This window comes from Heterodontus francisci, chromosome 7 (genome assembly GCF_036365525.1).
Source record: "Heterodontus francisci isolate sHetFra1 chromosome 7, sHetFra1.hap1, whole genome shotgun sequence".
Classification (NCBI taxonomy): domain Eukaryota; kingdom Metazoa; phylum Chordata; class Chondrichthyes; order Heterodontiformes; family Heterodontidae; genus Heterodontus; species Heterodontus francisci.
This window is the reverse complement of record NC_090377.1, coordinates 119,979,832-120,001,966: the sequence shown is the minus strand read 5'-3', so window position 1 is coordinate 120,001,966 and position 22,135 is coordinate 119,979,832. Positions and strand designations below refer to the sequence as shown.

Here is a 22,135-nt window from a genome sequence, read left to right as displayed (position 1 = left end):
AAAAATTAATTTAAAGTCAATGGCATCATGCTACAATAATGTTGGCTGTTAGTTTAGTTTACTTTTGGCATCCTTCCATCTACGAACAATGATGGACATGGAACAACAATCCATTTAGGTGGGCTGTCTCCTCTTGGTGCACTTTTGCTGATGGCTGGGAAGGCCAATCCTCGAGGGGCAGGTTCTGATACAAATGCTGCACTTGAAGCTGTCGTGATGCTGCGAGCAGTTGCTTTTGACACTGGCGCCTGTTGCCAAGCTGTTGTAGCAACTGGTCATTGTGGTCGTGCACACCAGTCCACAGGATGTGTTGCCATTTCCCTCTTTTGCCAGTTAGTGACACCCAGGTGCGATAGTCGACATTTAGCGCCTTCATGTCACGCTTGCAAGCATCCTTGAAGCTGAGCTTTGGGCGCTACACTGGTCGTCTGGCCCCAGTTGCCTCACCATTCAGAAGTCCTTGGGTACGTGACCGTCTTCCATCCTGCAGACGTTTCCGATCCACTGAAGCCACCTCTGTTTGGTTAGTGCCAACACACATGGGAGCCCTGCCTTTGAGTCATTTTTGTCCTGCCAGGATATAGCCATAATGTGCCAAAGACAGCAAAGATGGAAATTATTGAGCTTCTTTTCCTGGGAACCGTAAGTCACCCATGTTTCACAGCCATACAGCAAGGTGCGGAAAACACTCAGCTGTAACCCACAAATAATCCAGCAGGAATGTTAACTGTACTGTGTTAAACTTGTGGTACAAAGAACATAGACTATTTAACTGATTAGGCTTAAAGGAGTATATTAAGGATAAGGTGATCATGGGCTTGATGGGCTATAGGGTCTTTTTTTTTCCTTTTCTATTTTTCAATGCAAATTTAATAGCCCAGTGCACAGCCAAATCTAGGCTAGCCATGAGAAGTTAGTTGCAGGAAGCATTCTTACAAAATATTGCTTGCGATGGTTCAGCTAATTAGTGTAGAGATTGGCATTCATTACAAACAGATGTTTACCCCCTGCTGTTCTTTTGAAAGAAAACAGGAAGAATGTTGTCAATTCATGCACTACAACATGTCAGTACTGTGGCCATGCAGATGGAAAAAAAAATTACCCACTTATAGTTGAAGTGGAAGCACAATATTTCATAACCTGACTTTTTTTTTCCATACCACCATCATCTTTGGATTACCAATTCTGACTGAAAACTGCATAGTACCGATTTCCACTGCAGAAAGTTAATGATTTAGCATTTCTGACATAGAAGGTGACGAGATGAAATCTACTCTATTCTTTTGCACCAAGCTTTATATATTATGCAGATTGTTCTGATTACACCATGTCATTAACAGGGCTGTGACCTAAAACAGTAATAAGTGTGCTTCCCTCCTGTAGATTAGAACTAATGGAAAATTCTGCCTTGTGCTGCATTAAGCGACAGGCTCATTCTAATACTTCTGTGGCCTTCTAGCTAAAACCAATATTCAACAAAAAATATGCAGTTTAATATGCTAACAATGGCCAACTTTCCCCCCAAAGCAATCTATATCTGCTTTTGTGTATAATACCATCTGCTGTTGCCATCAGCAAAATATTATGGGATGAATCATTTCTAGTGCCTATATTACTGGAGAAGGGAAATCAAGGGCTTAATATATTTTGGAATGTAAAGCACATTAACAATCGTCAGGACTACTTCAGTGACAATAGACAAAATATACAACAGTTATGTAATTTAGCTGTATAAAAATTAATCATTAATTTCAAAGACAAGGTTTAGGACATTCTATAACATTTCTAGAATTGACATTGGAAGGATATTTTCAGTGGGTAGAGGCAAAAATATTTTATTTCCCTTGCAAATGGGCGAACTACTCATCAATCCAAGTCAATCGTACCTTGTACCATAAACATAACTGTAAAATTGACCACAGTCACTACAAGGCAACAGAATGATAAACTACAGATGAGGGATACTATTCACCAAGTACAGCTCAACTTTCCACAGAATGTTACTATTCCACATAGCATTAAACTACCTCTTGAATTGTGGTCATGAAAAGAGTGCAGCGTTAACAAGACTGCTAAAGTCAAGAATTTGATGCAAGTAGGAAATCCGTGTAGAGGGGGAAGGTGGTGTTTTTTTTTTTACCTCCAATACTTGCAGTGTTAGCCTGAAGCAATTAATTGTTTATCATTTTTGTCCACTGCTTAGTGCAAGTTTTTGTGCAGAAAATGAAAAAGAAAACAAACTAAAAACTAGATATAAATAATATAAATAATTTAGACTAACACATGGCAGAGCAGGTTGCATGTCTAGGCTACAGCAAGTGGATGTTGGTGGACAGTGACACCAACCCAAAGGAACACATTTGCAGTAGATGCTTCCATCTTGAATTTCTCCAGCTCTCAGTCATTGAGCTGGATTGTGAGTTGGAGACACATCTGACACATAAGAGAGGGGGAGAAGTTTCTGGACAGTTTGCACCTCAGGAGGTACAGGTTCAGAATGGGGTTGACTAAAAATATACTGTCATGCTCAGATGACGTGCAGCAATTGAAATTACATACTCCAAACTGAAAAGTTATAAAAATTGACTTTTCCTTTAAAAAAGTAGACAATGTACTGCAAAGATTGGCCACTGAAGGTCAAACAAACAGGTCCTGTACATTCAAATGGTCTTACTGTCTGTTAGGACAAAAGGATACATTCCAAGCTAAAAAGGTGTCAATTATACCCATCCTGCACCCATTGAGATATTTTTGAATTGAATGGGTTCTTCTGGATAATAAGGTGGTGTGAAGTAGCCACATCCTGAGCCATTGTTGGTCACCACAGGAAGGGGGATCTGCATTTCCCAACAGAGGCATGAAGAATTTTTCACCTTAAAAAGTAGCTCTCTGGAGAGGGAGGGAGGATCAGAAAATCCCAAAAAAGCCTGTCCAGCCGAGAGCTGAGATCTCCAACAAAAGCCAAAGAAGGTGCCCTGCTGTGAATTCTACACTTCAACTTGTGCAGAGAACTGAAAGTGATCCCCCATCTTTAGATCGAAGTCTCAACTACCAGAGGAATCTACAAACAACCCAGGCCTGAAACTTTAAAAGAGAAACTGACCTCCAAGAAAATTCAACAGGTTTACTGTGAACTCCAGAAACCTACCTCACTTCAAATCACTTACCCCTTTTCCTCTCTATTTATCTCTTGTGCATTTGTAGGTGCAGTTGCAATCATTTTGGGAATTAATATCGCTCAATAAATAATCTTCTGTTTTAAACCTACAAGAAAACCTGTTGCTGTCTGTTTATTTGACAAATAAAACAAAGGCATTAAAACCCTAGTAACAAAAAAAACTTGCTGCAGTCAGTTGGGAGTTGAACAAAGGGAACCACCCACACTCCTTACCACTTGACCGCAACAATACAGTGTAAAGGGAATCCAGGTGGGATAGAGAAGGAGGATCCACAGAAACTGATCCTATCGAACATTGCCAGAATGGAGACCATGTCACCTTGGAGTAGGAGGCTGTCCAGCAAGGGGGGGGGGGGGAGGAAAAGAGAAGCCTGACATGGTAGTTGCAGGGGATTCAATAGTAAGAAGGGCAGATAGCATCCTTTGTATGTAGGATCAAGAGTCCTGCATGACTTGTTGCCTACCTGGTGCCAAAGTGAGGCACATCAAGAACTGGCTTGACAGGATATTGGAGAAGAGAGGGGCCATGTTGGGGCCAACAACATAGAAAAAAGTAGGCAAGAGGATCTGTTTGAAGAACAGGAACTGGGAGCTAAATTCAAAGGTTAAGATCTTGAGGGTTATAACCTCTGGATTATTACCCAAGCCATGTGCAAATTAGCATAGGGATAAGCAGATTAGAGAGGTGAAGGAGTGGTGTGGGAAAGAGAGGTTCCAATTCATGCAACACTGGCACCAGTACTGAGACAGGAAGGAACTGAATGTACTATTGGCACAGGCTCCACCTGAACTGTGTTGGGACCAGGGTCCTAGCAGAAAAGGATAAACAGGGCAGTCACAAGGACTTTAAACTAGTAAATGGGGTGGGGGTCTCAGGTGAAAAAGGTAGTATAGATAAAAGTTTGAAAAGAAACAAAAGGTAAAAGTACATGAATGGTCAGAAATTGTGCTTTAGGCACTATGGGTAAAGGGAAAACTAAAAGATGTAAGGCAATTAAACCAGGAGAGAGAGATAGGTAGTAAGAGATTAAAACATTAGAGAAAAAGGACAGGTTAAGTGTGTGGCCCACATAAGCATTCTTTATACAAATGCATGGAGTGCCACGAACAAATTGAGTGAAATGCAGACACAAATTTGATTTGGAGGGCCTGACATGGTAGTCATTATGGAGTCATGATTGAAAGACAGTCAGGACTGGGAACTAAAAGTCTACATGAAAGATAGGGAACATGGTAGGGGGAGGAGCAGCCTTAACAATTAAGGATGACATCACTTCCACAATAAAAGAGGATATAGCGAGAGGTAAACAGGCAGCGGAGACTATATGAGTAGCACTCAAATAGAAAATAATTTTTTTTTTTATTCATTCATTCATGGGATGTGGGCGTCGCTGGCTAGGCCAGCATTTATTGCCCATCCCTAATTGCCCTTGAAAAGGTGGTGGTGCGCTGCCTTCTTGAACCACTGCAATCTATGTGGGGTAGATACACCCACAGTGCTGTAGGAAGAGAGTTCCAGGATTTTGACCCACCGACGGTGAAGGAACGGCAATAAAGTTCCAAGTCAGGATGGTGTGGGACTTGGAGGGGAATTTGCAGGTGGTGCTGTTCCCATGTATTTGCTGCCCTTGTCTTTCTAGTTGGTAGAGGTCGCGGGTTTGGACTGTTAAGACTGTATGGGAGTTGTGTATGGGACCCTTGGCAGTAGCTGTGAAATGGCAGCTTACATAAATGCTGAGATTAGTCAAGTATGCAGGAAAGGCAGAGTATTTTTAATGGGTGATTTTAACTTCCATATAGATTGGGTTAAGCAGACTGGTACATGTCAGAAAGGTAGTGAGTATCTTGACAGTATTCAGAATAGTTTACTGAAACAATAAGTCCTCAGCCAACATGGGGACATGCCATATTAGATTTAGTGATGAGTAATAAGCCAGATTTACTTAACAGCCTAATGGTGCATGAACATTGATAAAATTGTGATTATAATATGATGAGTTCAACATAGTGCTTGAAAGGGAAAAAAGTGAAATAGCTACCAAGATTACAGATTTAAGCAAAGCTGACTTCAACAGGATGAGACTGAGACTGTCCACAGTAAACTGGGAAATCGTTAATGGGCAAAACGATAGATGATCTATGGGAGGTGTTCAAAAAATAATTTGTGATACCCTAAAGAGTTCTACTTACCACAAGACTGCAATGGACAACCAGAGGTTAGAGACAGCACAAAACTAAAAAGCATACAAAAATGCAAAATATAGCAGAGATTCTGGCACATGGGAAAGATACAAAGAGCAGCAAAGGATGACAAAGCAGATACTAAGAGCTACAAAATGTATAATACCAAAAACACAAAAACTTTTTACAGTAACGTTAGGAAAAAGAGCATGGTCAGAAGTAATGTGGGCCCCTTGAAAACTGATAACAGTGATGTTGTCAAAGAAAACAAGGAAATGGCAGATATGCTGTATAATTACTTTGCATCACTATTTACAGTAGAGGAAATGTTCAGCATGACAGGCATCCCAAGGAAACTATTATTGAATCAGGGCCAGGGACTCAACAAAATTATTCTAAGTTAATAGTAATGGAAAAATTAACGGCACTAAAAAGCAACAAATCCTCAGAAGCAGATGGTTTCCAGCCCAACGTTTAAAAAGGTGACAAAATTGCAGATGCCCTAAAGAAAATCTTTCAAATTTCTCTCGATTCAGGAACCGTTCCTTTAGATTGGAAAATAGCGCAGTGATGTGCAATTTAAGCGAGGTGACAGAGGGAAACAAGGGAATTATAGACCGGTTAGCCTAACATCTGTTGTCAGGAAATTGCTAGATCTATAATTAAGGATAGGGGTGACTGAACAGCTTGAAAGTTTTCGGCAGATCAGTGTGCCAGCATGCATTTATAAAGCGTAGGTCATGCCTGACGAATTTGACTGAATTTTTTTGAACAGGTGACTGAAGTAGTGGACAGGGGAGTGTCTATGGATGCTATTTATATGGACTTCCAGAAGGCATTTGATAAAGTCCATCATAAGAGACTGTTAGCTAAAGCTGAAGCTCATGGAATTGAAGGCAAATTGTTGACCTGGTTCGGAAATTAGGTAAGCGGAAGGAGAGAGTAGGGATAATGGCCACATACTCCAATTGGCAGGATGTGACTAGTGGCATCCCGCAAGGATCTTTGTTGGAGCCTCAACTATTCACTGTATTCATTAATTACTTAGATGTTGGGTTAGAAAGCGACATATCCAAATTTGCCTATGACACAATGATAGGTTACATTGTAAGCAGTGTAGATGGAAGCATAAAATTACAGAAAAGATATTGGTAGATTAAGTGAATGGACAAAAATGTGGTTAATTAATTTCTATGTAGGAAAACATGACATCATCCAGTTTGGACCTAAAAAGGATAGATCAGGGTACTTTCTAAATGGCGAAAAGCTAGAAATAGTGGAGGTCCAAAGAGACTTGGGGCCCAGATAGATGCATCATTAAACTGTCACGTACAGTTGCAGAAAATAATCAAAAAGGCTAATGGAATGCTGGTCTTTATATCTAGAGGAATACAAAGGGGATAGAAGTCATGCTTCAGCTATTCAAAGCCCTGGTTCGACCACACCTGGAGTACTGTGAGCAATTCTGGGCACCACATCTGAGGAAGTATATATTGGCATTGGATGGAGTGCTGTATACATTTACTAGAAGGATACCTGGACTCCAAGGGTTAAACTATGAGAGATTACACAAACTAGGGTTGTATTCCCTGAAATTTAGAAGGTTAATGGGTGATTTGATCAAAATTTTCAAAATGTCAAGGGGAACAGTTTGGGTAATGAGAAAGGATGGTAGAAGTTTGGAACATAGAATGTCCACAGCACAGGAGGAGGCCATTTGGCTGGTTGCTTCTGTGCTGGTTCTTTGCAAGAGCAACTCATTTAGTCTCACTTCCTGGCCTTTTCCCTGCAGCCCTGCAAATTTCTCTTCAGCTAACAATCCAATTCTCTTTCAGGTCTCAATTGAATCTCTTATCACCACAATTTCGGGCACAGAATTCCAGATTCTAACCACTGGCTGCGTAAAAAAGTTTTTTCTCATGTTGCCTCTGGTTCTTTTGCCAATCACCTTAAATCAGTGTCCTCTGGTTCTGGATCCTTCGGCCAATGGGAACAGTTTCTCCCTATCTACTCTGTCCAGACCCCTCATGATTTTGAACACTTCTATCTTCTTAATCTTCTCTTCTCCAAGGAGAAGATGACCAGCTTCTCCAACCTATCCACATAACTGAAGTTCCTCATCTCTGGAAGCATTTGCGTGAATCTTTTCTGCTGCCTCTCAAATGCCTTCACATCCTTCCTAAGTGCCCAGAACTGGACACAATACTCCAGTTGAGGCCGAAAAAGTGTTTTATACAGGTTTATCATAACGTCCTTGTTCTTGTACACTATGCCCCTATTTATAAGGCCCAGAATCCCGCATGCTCTGTTGACCGCTTTCTCAACCTGCCCTTGCACCCTTCAATGATTTGTGCACATATACCCCCAGGTCTCTGCTCCTGCACCCTCTCTAGAGTCGTACCCTTGAATTTATACTGCCTCTCCTCACTCTTAGTACCAAAATAAATTACTTCACACTTTGCTACATTAAAGTTCATCTGCCATTCCACCAGCCTATGTCCTCTTAAAGTTTTATCGCTACCCTCCACAGTTCACAATATTTCCAAGTTTTACAGCATCTGCAAACTTTGAAATTTTGCAAACCTTGTACACCCAAGTCTAGGTCATTAATATATAATCAAAAAAGTAGGGGTCCTAGAACCGAACCCTGGGGAACCCCACTATATGCCTTCCTCCAGTCTGAAAACCAACCAACCATTCACCACTACTGTTTCCTGCCATTCAGCAATTTTGTATCCATGCTACTACTATCCCTTTTATTCCATGGGCTCGAACTTTGCTGACAAGCCTGTTATGTGGCACTTCATCAAATGCCTTTTGGAAGTCCATGTACACCACATCAACCCCATTACCCTCATAAACCCTCTCTGTTACCTCATCAAAAAAAACTCAAGCTAGTTAGTTAAACATGATCTGCCTTTAACAAATCCATGCTGGCTTTCCTTAATTCATCCACATTTGTGCAAGTGACAGTTAATTTTGGCAAGATTATCGTTTTTAAAAGCTTCCCCACCACCAAAGTTAAACTGACTGGCTTGTAGTTGCTGGGTTTGTCCTCACACCCTTTTTTGAACAAGGGCGTAACATTCACAATTCTCTAATCCACTGGCACCACCCTTGTATTGAAGGAGAATTGGAAAATTATGGCCAGTGCCTCTGCAATTTCCACATTTGCTTCTCAGTATCCTTGGTTGCATCTCATCCAGTTCTGGTAACTTATTAACTTTAAGTACAGCCAGCCTATCTAGTACCTCCTCCATCAATTTTTAGCCCATCCAGTGTCTCAACTAGCTCCTCTTTCACCATGACTTGGGCAGCCTCTTCTTCCTTGGTAAAGACAGATGCAAAGTAGTTATTTAGTACCAATCTCCTTTTAGGTCCGTAATTGGTCCCACTCCTCCTTTTACCACCCTTTTGCTGTTTATATGCCTATCGAAGATTTTTAGGTTCCCTTTTATGTTGGCTGCTAGTCTGGTCTCATACTGTCTCTTTGCTTCTCTTATTTTCACTTCCGCTCTGAACCTTCTCTATTCAGCCTGATTCTCAATTGCATTATCCTCCTGATATCTATTATATGCATCCTTTTTCTGCTTCATCTTACTCTCCATCTCTTTGATCCAGAGCTCCCTGGATGACTAGTTTGCCCTACCTTTCCCCCTTGTGGGAATGAACTTCTTCCGCAAATGGCAATTGATGCCAGATCAATTGTTAATTTTAAATCTGAGATTGATAGATTTTTGTTATCCAAAGTTATTAAGCGATATGGGGCAAAGGCCGAGTAAATTAAGTTAGGTTGCAGCTGCAGCAGGAGCAGCCATGATCTTATTGAATAGGGGAACAGGTTTGAGGGGTTAAATGGCCTACTCCCGTTCCTATGCATAGATTTTGTTTCCATTAGGCAGATCACACTCTGAATAAGTGCTTTCTTACATTAAAATCAAATGTAATACAGTCAATCTTACATCATCACACATAAAGGACATGGAATACACAATCACTACAATCAAATGTGAAATTGAAACAGTATGTTATGGTATTACTACCTTATATTCACTCAGGTATGCATTATCCTTTGAAAATGTCTTGCGACTTTTTGATCTCAGTTGCTTGTTCTGAAAACAATGTAGAGTAATTGAATTAAATATTTAAGAATTTCTGATGTGAGCAAGTGCTCATATATGGTCAAATTTAGCAGCAGAGTATTATACTGTTAATCTTACATTGTGTTGTTACTACCTTGCATCTGTTAATGCTATATACTGTAATAAAATCTGCGTATACCTTGTGCTACCAACTCAAGCTTTTTTTAATGTAACAATGCTGTAATTGATCTGCAAACTTTTGACAGGCAACCTATCAGAATTGACCAATTGTAGCAACTTTTTTTTATTTTGAAAAGCACCACAGATGTAAGCCTCTTCCATTTTTCTCCTTCATATATCTTCATAATCTTCACTTGAGGTAACAGACCTCTCTTTAGCTTAAAGAACACTCAAAAATTCTCTCAATGTTAGTGCTAAATCAAATAACTTCTTTCAAAAGGAATCTGATCAGGCTTAAAATTAGATTAAAGATTATAAGAATAAATTTATATATGATGAATCAAGTAACATATAGTAAAATGAGGTATGTTATTTAAGACAAGCAATATTCTTGGAGGAAATTCAGTTGGCTTCTTTGAAGTTTTACAACAACCACTACCTGAGATTAAATTCCTTCCTCAGGAAGCTTAAATTAGGAGGTCACGACACTGAAATTACACATGGCTCATCTGGGGAAATGGGCATAGTGGACCAAATTAAGTAGCCTTCCTCTTCATCATGTTCTTATTTTTTCAGTCTGGAAATTCACTACAGTAATTTTAGCTGTTCTTCCCCTTATTAATTGTAGATCCAACCTTAAGTAAAGTCCCATTTATCTGACAGCTATTGTGTTGCACTAGATTCTCTGTGTAGACAGGTATTTCTCCAATATTAGTTCAGAATAAATACATTCCCTTTTAGGCAGCAAAGACTAGAAAATATGGGATGTACTGGTTGACAATCCTCAAAGCAAAGGCAACATGTAGAGATATAGATGGACTGAACGATACAAGAAATGTAAATATTTATTTCAATAATCAGTTGGAATGTTTGTAAGCTTCAAGCTGGTAATTTAGCACAAATTGATAGATGAATAAAATTAGAGACCAAGAGTACAACTACTTGTATTTATATAGCGCCTTTAACGTAATAAAACCTCCCAAGGCACTTCACAGGAGCATGATAAAACAAAATATGACAGCGTGCCACATAAGGAAATATTAGGGTAGATGACCAAAAGCTTAGTCAAAGAGATAGGTTAAAAGGAGTACCTTAAAGGAGGAAAGAGAGCCAGAGAGGTTTAGGGAGAGAATTCCAGAGTTTAGGGCCTAGGCAGCCGAAGACACCATTGCCAACGGTGGAGTGATTAAAATCAGGCATAGTAAAGAGGATGGAATTAGAGAAACGCAGCTATCACAGAGGGTTGCAGGCCTGAGCTTGAGTAACGATTATGATATTGGCATGGAGTGCAGATCCAAATGAATGCAATCCAGCAGCATATTGCTAACTTACTGGAGATTATAGCTAATGACATACAAACAGTTGTCACCGCTTCTGCTTTTGTATTTCTTCAGTTATTGCTGAAGCATTACAGTCATTCAATACTATTCTGGCTATGAATGAACAGGCAAAGCAGATCTTTTCAATATCATTGGAAACTTTAGAATTTACTGTATAATTCTACTTGTCAGACATTAGTATGGACATGAAATATGCTGTGCTATTCACCATTCATGCACAACTTTCAACAGTGTACTGAACTGTGGAAAGCCAATTATTGATTTCATTGAATAGGGGAAGAAAGTGAAATACAAGTTAATGCCATTTCAAAAATGTTTAGATGTTACACAAGTATCATTTTGTGTTGATTAAATGCTCATCAACTCAAAGCCTAAAGACTTCAGTACTGTTCCCTATCAAGTGAGGTTCTAACACCTCTCACATTGCTGATGATGCAAAAAAAGTTTTTTACCCAAACGCGATTACTCCCTTACATTTATTACCACTACCCCATCAGAACCCCTCTCAAAGTTACTTCATCAATAAGAAAAAGAAAGACTGCATTTATATAATGCTTTTCATGACCACCAGGTGTGTCAAAGCACTTTACAGCCAATGAAGTACTTTTGAAGCGTGGTCATTGTTGTAATGTAGAAAACGTGGCAGCCAATTTGCACACAGCAAGGACCCACAACAGCAATGTGAAATTGACCAATTAATCTGTTTTTGTGATATTGACTGAGGGATAAATATCGGTCAGTACACCAGGGATAAGAACCCCTGCTCTTCTTCAAAATTGTACCATGGGATCTTTTATATCCACTTGAAAGGGGAGACTAGCTATGTCTCAGTTTAACATCTCAGCCGAAAGATGGCACCTCCAATCATGCAGCACTCCCTCAGTACTGCACTGGAGCGTTAGCCTTTTATGCTCAGTCTGGAGTGTTACTTGAACCCAGAACCTTGAGACTTAGGAGAGAGTGCTGCCAACCTGAGCCGCAATAACCTTCTCAAGCTCCAATGACAATCTTGTACGCTTCTAGTTTTCCACCTCCCCATTTTATTGAAATTAAGGTTCCTGCTCTAAAGTATCCTTTCTTATTCCTTCTTAGTGGTACCATTTGTTCACTACTCCACAATTAACATACTTAACCTTTACTCTACAAAATTGGCAGTGTGCTGCATTTGGGTTTTCACAAAACAGAAAGCTGCAATATTATCCCTCTTTTGCAGCTAAGCTTACTTGTTCAATGGAAATTAGGCATAGCTAGTACAAGGTAAGCACAAGAAATGCAGTGGGTGTTGTAGCATTCATTTCAATGCACAAAAGGGAAGGTTGAGCATCATTTAAAACAGAACTGCAGCAGTTGCTCCTCAGAAACCAAAATTAATCTAAAATATAAAATATATACATTTAAAGTAATCATCCTTCCACCACCCCACCCCTCAACCCTTTATTCCAACTTTGCCTTGGAGAGCTTCAGCGTGAGCAATGCTGCAGTATAATGTATGTAAACTTGATTGTTTCGACAGGCTACTCACAGACATGAACAATTCCTCTGCTGTCAGTGTATGGTTTAGCTTGAATTCAAAACGAAAAATATAAGGGAGGACAGGGGAGTTGGTTTTCCTCCTAAGACCATCTTACCATTTAAAATAGAAACCCTTAGAATTGTTTAGCAACTATTGAGTATCACCAGAAATAGGATGAATCTTATGTAATTTACAATCCAGCTTATGTTTGTCCCTTCAAAGGGGCTAGTAATGGGAACCATGCTTACAAATTGAATAAATTAACAAGTAATTTAACCACTACACTTTCCCAATTTGACCTGGTATCCTGGTCAATTTAAGCAACTCAAACAAGCTTTAAATTTGTGATTTGTTCATTGCAATGTGGAGTATGTATACATAAGTGCTCATAGATTATGTGGTGTGTACATGATTTAAACAGGGTCCATCAAATAAAAACATTATCTGATGCCCATTTTGTTTGGATGCCAAACAAACAACTAGTACCTACTTATTGAAAAAGTGAATTGAAAGAAACGCAAACAAAAAAATGGGACATAAAAAAATTCAATTAACTGACAAGAACAGATAAAGAAATGAGAGAAAGAACAGCATATTGATTTGAATAGACCATGTTGTGGCATGTCTAAAAGCTTGACTTTGAAGTTGTTTTGGTGTTTACGAAAAACAACTTATCCTTGAGCAATTGATCGAATCAAGTGGTCCCACACTGACAGTGTGTGACCTAAAGCTTGACCGACATGATAACCAAACATATTGCTAGTCAGAGAAAAAAAATCAAAATGGGTTAAATTTGAATTTTGGGTCTATTAAAATAATTGGACATTTCCATTTGCTTCTCTATCTCTACAGTCAATGCAACCATACCCTCCCCCCCCCCCCCCACCCCCCCAATTCCTTTTGTCTCTGAATTCAAGCTTTATTGATACCCATAATACTTTTCTCTTTACAAGTTCAGTGCAATTGTCAAAACATTCCTATTTTCACAACATGGAATTTAATCCATCAGCTGTTCACATCAATCCTAAAACAAAAGCACATTCTTCCTTGAAAACATCCATTCATGGCATTCAAGTACATTGCTGCTAAACACAGGATAAATCCATCACCTGGAAACTGTGCCTGCTTTCTGCAGTTCAAGTGTTAATAAGGGAGGTATGCTTGGTTTGGACTGATTCTTACCTGACGGTATTGCTGGCAGGAAGGTAGGGGCAACAATTTCCAGCAGTATTGAAGTATCAGCCAAAACTTGAAAAAGAAAAAAAAAAGTTTTGAAATCCAGTACCAACTGAAGTTTTTAAATTGTACATTTAAACTCATTCATCCCTAACAGAAAGCAGACAAGTTTGCAGTGGTAACCTACCATTCTAACCAAATAATGGTGGTCTAGTACTCTTGCTACTTTATGCAAGTGAAAGATTTATTTGGTTCACTGCCATACTAAGATTTTCAGCACAATACACTAGTGCCAGTTCAGCACGGTTAGCAGTCATTAGTGTCAAAGCATCTTTGAAAGGTACTCAATCATTTTCCCTTTGCACCATTAAAGCCTAATTTTTAACATTTTAAACATTTTTCAAATTTAGGTGCCTAATTCTTAAAATAAAATTAGGCTACTATACCTATTCCAGTCAGCAGCTGCTAAGTAAAGTTTTTACACAAAGATCTCTAGCTCCCTTCCCTTCACATTGCACAGTGGTCTAAATAGCAGCAGCATCTTCACAGCTCCCAGTCAGATCACTAACTACACAAGGAACTATATAGCAGCAAATACAAATAACCAATGGATGCTTGATGCAAGAAGAATCAATAATAGCCATGACATGACTTCGAGTTGCCAAGTGCTTTCGGAATGACATTAGCTAATGCATAGGGCTATGCCAGTAAATATATCAATATATAGTTGCAATATCAGTTTCATATGATTTCATATGAAAATGGCTTGCAAGGGACTTGAACAAGCTATTCTATGATAAATTGGGTGAGCTGTATATTACATCATTGTAACCCTTTCAAACTTCTACAAACAGTGTGCTCCAAAGAATAGCAAAATATAGAAAACTTAATGAAAAAATTCAAGCAATTTTACTGAGTCCCAAAATAGATTTCACACTTAACAGTTTCAAAAATATTCCCAACTGACTTCTGGCATACATGAACATGGTAATATTTTTTGAATCTAACGTGTGGATATAATGGACATTATACGGACATTGAAGACCCCCACCCAGGGTATATTCTGTATCCTTGTTACCCTCAGTGCTTCCTCCAGATAGTGCTCAACGTGGAGGAGTACTGATTTATCAGCTGAGGGAGGGCTTTCTGGCCCATATTTGACCTGTTCAATAAGGTTTCATGGGGTCCTGAGTAAATGTGGAGAACTCCCAGGGCTACTCCCACCTGTCTGACTATCATTCTGCCCACACTTCTGGTGGGTCTATTCTCCTAGTGAGACAGGGCATACTCGGATGAAGGAGAAGTCTGCGATATTGGGTGCTGTATGATTCTGTAAGTATGTCTATGTTGGGCTGATGATTGAGTAGTTTGTGGGACAACTCTCCCAACTTGAATTAAGACTCCAATGCATCAGACCCACAAAATGAATTATATTCAGACTGTGCAATGTAATCTTATTAATTGAATCAGAGGCTGATATTGCCTGTGAACGTATGACCACATTCCCTAGTCTCTGTCATAGACACTGCAAATACTTTAGTATAATTTATCAGGACAGAACACTTGGATTTTCCTTACAACTGCATATTGAACACAAAATATTACACACAGGAGCAACAACTGCTCAGATACATTGAGTTTTCAGAGTAAATACAGTTAATGTAGTTGCTTTATTCTGCCCCTGCTGCACTGTTTTTCAATAAACTTTCAGTTTTCAAATACTAAATGTAAATTTCTTATGGGGACAAAACACAATCACTATTCATCTATGTTGTCCTGGGTTTTGCAGAAATATGTTTTCAAAGAACACTTGCATTCCTTTCTGAAGTTACACAACTTTGCAGCAAAAACATAACACTATATACAGTGATGCCAATATTGCAAACAGCACTTGCACCATTTACACTACCAGCAAGGAAAGTAAATCCAACTGATTGAACTTATCCTGTTTAGATTCTCCGAAGACACTATATTTTAAAACTGTTTGTTGCAGATTCTAAGACTACTCAGAATCTGCAACAAACAGGATTAAAATACAGTGTCTTCGGAGAATCTAAACAGGATAAGTTGGGAATTAATTGTTGCTTCAGATTTTAAAATTTCTTTCTCCTAAGTGCAGCAAGTAAACTACTTGATGTGTTTCGAATATTTTTATACTGCAAATTTGGAAAAAAAAATGGAAAATAAAGTGGCATTTAAGTTTGAGACACAGTTCAGACTCAGCTTCCCCAAATTATATTTCAAGAATCACTCTTCCCATTCACAGACACTCTGCTACCTCATCAACATCCAGTTCATAGACACTACCTTTCACAGCCAGTTCTAAGGCACTTCTCTTTCTCTCCCGTTGAATTCAACCCGTCAACCCTCGAGTTCAAGCAGGCACTCCACTTCGTCCAATCCCATTAATACTAGTACTCTTTGGCCCTCACCACTTCTTGCTGGAAGCCTCACTTCCTTCACTCTTGGTAACATCTCTTGCACCCCTTCCCCAACTGCCATTCAGGGGACTCCTATCTTATAACACCATATAACATACCGTGGGAATTTGTGATCACAGTGGCGCAGTGGTTAGCACCGCAGCCTCACAGCTCCAGTGTCCCAGGTTCAATTCTGGGTACTGCCTGTGTGGAGTTTGCAAGTTCTCCCTGTGTCTGCGTGGGTTTCCTCCGGGTGCTCCGGTTTCCTCCCACATGCCAAAGACTTGCGGGTTGATAGGTAAATTGGCCTTTATAAATTGTCCCTAGTATAGGTAGGTGGTAGGGAAATATAAGGACAGGTGGGGATGTGGTAGGAATATGGAATTAGTGTAGGATTAGTATATAAATGGGTGGTTGATGGTCGGCACAGACTCGGTGGGCCGAAGGGCCTGTTTCAGTGTTGTATCTCTAAACTAAAACTAAACTAAGACGAAAACTGAAAATAAAAGGTCAAGTTAAGTTAGCTATTTAGCTTGACCTGGGAGTACAGTCTTAAAGGAACAAATACAAAATTCACAAAATCTCAGAGGGTTTAAGAATGCCCTTTAAACACATAAAAATAAAAGCAAAATACTGCGGATGCTGGAAATCTGAAATAAAAACAAGAAATGCTGGAACCACTCAGCAGGTCTGGCAGCATCTGTGGAAAGAGAAGCAGAGTTAACGTTTCGGGTCAGTGACCCTTCTTCTCTTTCCAGATGCTGCCAGACCTGCTGAGTGGTTCCAGCATTTCTTGTTTTTATTTCCCTTTAAACACATTTTTGATGTTTACAGTATCGCTATGCCATTCATATGGTTTCCCCTCCCCAACCCACACCCCCATCGCTTGAGGAAGATGGTTTTCATGTATTATGCGGCAAAGGATTAAGGAGGAAGGCAAGGTGGGACCTTATGTGTAGAATACCTATTTAATGAAGACAATCCTATAAGGCAAGGAATCTTCACTTCTCCACTCACCAATTAGGGACAAAGCAATGTAATCAAGATAAAAAGGGTGTACGCTAAGCGCTGGGATAAAGGGCATCTGCACCCACTAGGTCACCCAAGGGTTATCCCGTGTGTTCTGGCAGAATTTATTGTAAAATCAACACCACTGAAACAGATTACTTGGTGATCATATTGCTGTTTGTGGGAGCTTGCTGTTTGTAAATAGGTTGCTGCGTTTCTGACGTCACAACAGTGACTACACAAACTATTTTATTGGTTGTAAAGCATTTTGGGATGTCCTGAGGTCATGAAAGGCATGATATAAATGCAAGTTTCTTTTAACTCTAACAATTTGCAAAAGTGTGCCAATTTGCACCTGCTTGAGATTAACCAAGTGAAGTGGTGAAAATTAAAAGTACTTAAAGATATTTCCTGGTTATAGCAGTAAAGGATAAATTCCACACTCATTTAATTACTGCATGTTTGGTCCATAGAGCTGGCAGACAGCCATAAAGGCGGGGCTAAAGAGTGGCGAGTCAAAGAGACTTAGCTGTTAGCAGGAAAAAAGACAGAAGCGCATGGAGAGAGCCAACTGTGTAACAGCCCCAACAACCAAATCTATCTGCAGCACCTGTGGAAAAGCTGTCACTCTAGAATTGGCCTTTATAGCCACTCCAGGCGCTGCTTCACAAACCACTGACCACCTCCAGGCGCTTACCTATTGTCTCTCGAGACAAGGAGGCCAAAGAAGAGAGGTCCATAGGCTACAGTTCCCAGGATTTACTAAAAAAAAACTCGCATTTATAGAGCACCTTTCACGACCACTGGACGACTTAAAGTGCTTTACAGCCCATGAAGTACTTTTGAAGGGTAGTCACTGTTGTCGGAAAAGCATCAGCCAATTTGCAAACAGCAAACTCTACAATTTGCAATGCAGTAACGACTAGATAATCTGTTTTTGTAATGTCAATTGAGAGTTTTCTTTGACTAGGATACTGGGGATAACTCTCTTGTTCTTCAAAATGGTGCCATGATATCTTATGTCCATCTGAGCACACAGATAGGCCTTGGTTTAAGAACTCATCCGAAAGACAGCACATCCTGAACCCATAACCTTCAGACTCAGAAGCGAGTGCACTACCGACTGAGCCACAGCTGACACATAAGGGGCATAATATGGTGTATAGAAAGCTGGGGTTCCCATGGGCAGAGAATCTGCTTCAACTACAGTTGATTTAGTACAGCACAAAAATATGGAATAGAGACAGTCATTGACCGGAAATGAAATTAAAAGATCTTTGAAAAAACCTGGGCGTCTAACGACAGCCTGTAACCATGCCATATTATAAAGGGATGAATGACTGGCACTGCCTGAACTAGTTTCTCTTCAAGAAATTAATTTAGCAAAAGTTAATGATCATAAAAAGGGGGATACATAAATAGGCTTTAAGTTCTAAAGAAATTGAAATAGTGACGGCAATTTAATTCCTTTCGGGAAGCAAGAAACGAGATCATACCAAATATAACTGGATAACCATGGAAAGCTATGAAAACTAATGCTATATGAACATGCTAGTGTAGGGATAATAGGTGAAGATACTCCAGGAGTGGAGGAATGGCACAGCTGAAAGGGCTGAAGCTTCTGGTGCAATGTCAGAACATAACTGAACATTTCTTTTGCTTGGTTTCCCCTGTATAATTGTACCAGATTGTCCTCTATACTGTGCAGGATTAGTGGAGGAGAATTTGAAGAGAATTCAAAACATCTTGAAAAAAAGTACATCTTATCGTTTTGTATTCTCTCATCCACCCCCACCCCACAAATGGAATATGCCTGTTCCTGACAAAAGTGATGTGCATTCAATGCCAATAGAAAAACTCAGGGTGAATAACTGTGCTGGGTATTCACTTTACTATTTGGTGTTTTTCCTCTCAGAATAATGTTCCTCCATAGTCCCCTGTAGATGCACCATTTATTCAGTTATTTCAAATGTCAGTTTAGTATCGTCTTAAACAACAGAGCAGCACTTGACGCATTTGAATAGTAAATGCACAAGGAAGTAATCCTTGCGAATTTTAATGCTGCCCTAAAGGCAGTTTGTTCAAAGGGTTTAAAAAAGGGTTAACCCATCAACAATGTTCAACACAAAAGGGTGGGGGTGTCTGATTCTTTAGTTATCCATGCTCCCATTAAACAAGCATTGGTCTATTTTTGAAGCCTGCATATTAACTGAGGATGATGTTCTTGCACACAGCCCCACAGGCAGAGTACGACATGAATTCATCTCTAGCCGACTGGGAACAAAGAAACTAGAGGGCATACAGTGCTTTTAAAATCAAGAAATGTTGTGCTTTTAAAAAGCAGTCTGTATAAAATTACTGGTAAATTTCCCATTTATTACTACATAAAGATCTCGAAGAAAATATTTGGCCAGACAATAATGGGTTTGCTCAAATCACTCAGAGTTCCAATTAAAATACATACATTTATAAGGACAAATGTTTCTAGGCTGTACTGCTGTGGCCAAACTCTGCCCAAAATTAAAAGATTTAAACAACGAGCCATCATTTCGATTTAAATCTGCACATATCCAGATTTTGCAACTCAACTCTACAGAACTGCTTTATGGACTGTGGCTCAAACACTGAAGGCGCTCAGAGCAGAAACATTAGCAGCTTACTAGAGCACCAGATTTACCTTGTAATTTGAATGTCTGCTTACAACAGGCACATGGTCTTTCTTTGCACATGTAACCATAAATTCCACTGGGCTGGAATGTGCTACGTACACCATTAAATCAGACATTTGCACTTTGTTCATCTCATAACCATACTTGCGCTGATATTTGCAAGAAAATTAATCTGGCTACAGCTCAGCAGGCTTAATAGTCCATCAGGGTCTGTATTTTTTTTTATTCATTCACAGGATGTAGGTGTCACTAGCTAGGCCAGCATTTATTGCCCTTCCCTAATTGCCTTTCAGAAGGTGGTGACGAGCTGTCTTTTTGAACCGCTACAGTCCTTGAGGGCTACACCCACAGTGCTGTTAGGAAGGGAGTTCCAGGACTTTGACCCAGCAACAGCGAAGGAACGGTGATGTAGTTCCAAGTCAGGATGGTGTGCGACTTGGAGGGAAACTTGCAGGTGGTGTTCCCATGCATCTGCTGCCCTGTCCTTCTAGGTGGTAGAGGTCGCAGGTTTGGAAGGTGCTGTCGAAGGAGCCTTGGTGCGTTGCTGTAGTGCATCTTGTAGATGGTACACACTGCTGCCACTGTGCATCGCAGATGAATGGAGTGAATGCTGAAGATGGTGGATGGGGTGCCAATCAAGTGGGCTGCTTTGTCCTGGATGGATTCGAGCTTCTTGAGTGTTGTTGGAGCTGCACCCATCTCAGCAAGTGGAGAGTATTCCATCACACTCCTGACTTGTGCCTTGTAGATGGTGGACAGGCATTGGGGAGACAGGAGGTGAGTTACACACTGCAGAATTCCCAGCCACAGTATTTGTGTCTGTTCCAGTTAAGTTTCTGGTCAATGGTAACCCCCAGGATGTTGGATAGTGGGGGATTCAGCGATGGTAATGCCATTGAACATCAAGGGAGATGGTTAGATTCTCTCTTGTTTGAGATGGTCATTGCCTGGCACTTGTGTAGCTCAAATGTTACTTGCCACTCATCAGCCCAAGCCTGAATGTTGTCCAGGTCTTGCTGCATCTGGATACAGCCTGCTTCAGCGAGGAGTTGTGAATGGTGCTGAACACTGTGCAATCATCAGCAAACATCCCACTTCTGACCTTATGATGAAGGGAAGGTCATTCATTGATGAAACAACTGAAGATGGTAAAACCTAGGACACTACCCTGAGGAACTCCTGCAGTGATGTCCTGGGACTGAGATGACTGACTTCCTTTGTGCTAGATATGACTCCAAGCAGCGGAGAGTTTTCCCCGATTCCCATTAACTGCAGTTTTGCTAGGACCCTTTGATACCATACCTGGTCAAATGCTGCCTTCATGTCAAGGGCAGTCACTCACACCTCAATTCTGGAGTACAGCTCATTTGTCCATGTTTGGACCAAGGCTGTATTGAGGACAGGTGGAGTGGCCCTGACAGGACCCAAACTGAGCATCAGTGAGCAGGTTATTGCTGAGCAAGTGCCACTTGATAGCACTGTCGATGATTCTTTCCACCTCTTTGCTGAAGATCGAGAGTAGACGGATCGGGCAGTAATTGACTGGTTTGGACTTGGCCTGCTTTTGGTGGACAGGACACACCTGGGCAAATTTCCATATTGTTGGGTAGATGCCAGTGTTGTAGCTGTACTGGAACAGCTTGGCTAGGGGCGCAGCTAGTTCTGGAGCATCAGTCTTCAGCACGATTGCCGGAATGTTACACAAGAACATACGAACTCGAGCCTGCTATGCCATGCAACGCGGTTATGTCTGATCTAATTGTAACCTCTACTCCGCATTCTCGCCTACCCCCAATAACCTTTCACCCCTTTGCTTATCAAGAATCAATCTACCTCTGCCTTAAAAATATCCAAACACTCTGCTTCCACCACCTTTAGAGGAAGAGAGTTCCAAAGACTTACAACCCTCAGAGAAAACAATTCTCCTCATCTCAGTCTTAAATGGGCGATCCCTTAGTTTTAAACTGTGACCCCTAGTTTGAGATTCTCCCACAAGAAGAAACATCCTTTCCACATCCACCTAGTCAAGAACCTTCAGAATTTTATATGTTTCAATTAAGTCACTCTTCTAAACTCCAGCGGATTCAAGCCTAGCCTGTCCAACCTTTTCTCATAAGACAACCCGCCCATTCCAGGTATTAGTCTATTAAACCTTCTCTGAACTGCTTCCAATGCATTTACATCCTGCCTTAAATAAGGAGACCAATACTGTATACAGTACTCCAGATGTGGTCTCACCAATGCCCTGTATAACTGAAGCATAATCTCCTAACTTTTGTATTCAATTCCCCTCGCGATAAAGGATAACATTCTATTAGCTTTCCTAATTACATGCTGTACCTGCATACTAACCTTTTGCGATTCATGCACTACAGCACACAGATCCCT

The 22,135-nt window shown here is 40.3% G+C and overlaps 1 protein-coding gene across 23 annotated transcripts in view; it reads right to left on the bottom strand.

The window, feature by feature from the left end:
- The window catches only part of LOC137372281 (poly(rC)-binding protein 3), a 228,188-nt gene that overhangs the window by 112,503 nt on the left and 93,550 nt on the right, over positions 1-22,135 (bottom strand). For 20 of the 23 annotated variants that reach the window (XM_068036019.1, XM_068036017.1, XM_068036023.1 and 17 more), the window contains 2 exons: positions 13,657-13,722; positions 9,403-9,471 (listed from right to left, as the gene is read on the bottom strand). The exons of 2 other annotated variants lie outside the window; for them this stretch is intronic. The gene's annotated coding sequence lies outside the window, so the exon portion shown is untranslated. The remainder of the gene's footprint in view (positions 1-9,402; positions 9,472-13,656; positions 13,723-22,135) is intronic. One more of the 23 variants, XM_068036020.1, reaches the window with a different exon arrangement.